Source organism: Carlito syrichta, unplaced genomic scaffold (assembly GCF_000164805.1).
Source record: "Carlito syrichta isolate Samal-C Ts95f unplaced genomic scaffold, Tarsius_syrichta-2.0.1 Scaffold307178, whole genome shotgun sequence".
NCBI classification, from domain to species: domain Eukaryota; kingdom Metazoa; phylum Chordata; class Mammalia; order Primates; family Tarsiidae; genus Carlito; species Carlito syrichta.
The window spans coordinates 258,939-259,400 of record NW_007251274.1 but is presented as its reverse complement, the minus strand read 5'-3'; the positions used below and the strand labels follow the sequence as shown (position 1 = coordinate 259,400).

Below are 462 nucleotides of genomic sequence, written 5' to 3'. Positions count from 1 at the left end.
CGCCCACTCCTGCCCCTCAGGCTCCACCCCTATCCTCGCGCCCCTCGGGTAGCCCTCTGCAGAGCCCTTGCCCCGACGCGCCTGCGCCCTCTGACCACGCCCCGCCCCTGTGGCCCCGCCCCTTCAGACTCCACTTAGACCCCGCCTCCAGGCCCGCCCCTGCCCCGGCCGCGGGCTGGGAGACGAGCCGTACACCGCGCATGCTCCAAGCGCGGCGCCCCCGACTCTGCGCTCGGCTCGCATCGGGCATTTCCGCCTCTTTGTTTTAAACTCCGGACGGGTTTTTTTCTCCTCCTCTTGGGGGGGACCCGGAGGGAGCGGCACCCCCTCCCCCTCCGGCGCTGCCCTCGCGTGCGCCTGAGTCCTGAGACCGCAGGTCAGTGAGTCCGCACCACCCCGGCCTGGGCCCAGCGCCCGCGGCTCAGGCCGCGGCCTCGGCCCGTGTCCGGCCCGGAAGGCTCC

The 462-nt window shown here is 73.6% G+C and overlaps 1 protein-coding gene across 1 annotated transcript in view; it reads left to right on the top strand.

Moving 5' to 3' along the window:
- Positions 1–185: 185 nt before the first annotated feature.
- PCGF3 (polycomb group ring finger 3) overlaps positions 186–462 on the top strand; it is a 53,373-nt gene continuing 53,096 nt past the window's right edge. The window contains exon 1 of the mRNA XM_008064004.2: positions 186–376. The gene's annotated coding sequence lies outside the window, so the exon portion shown is untranslated. The remainder of the gene's footprint in view (positions 377–462) is intronic.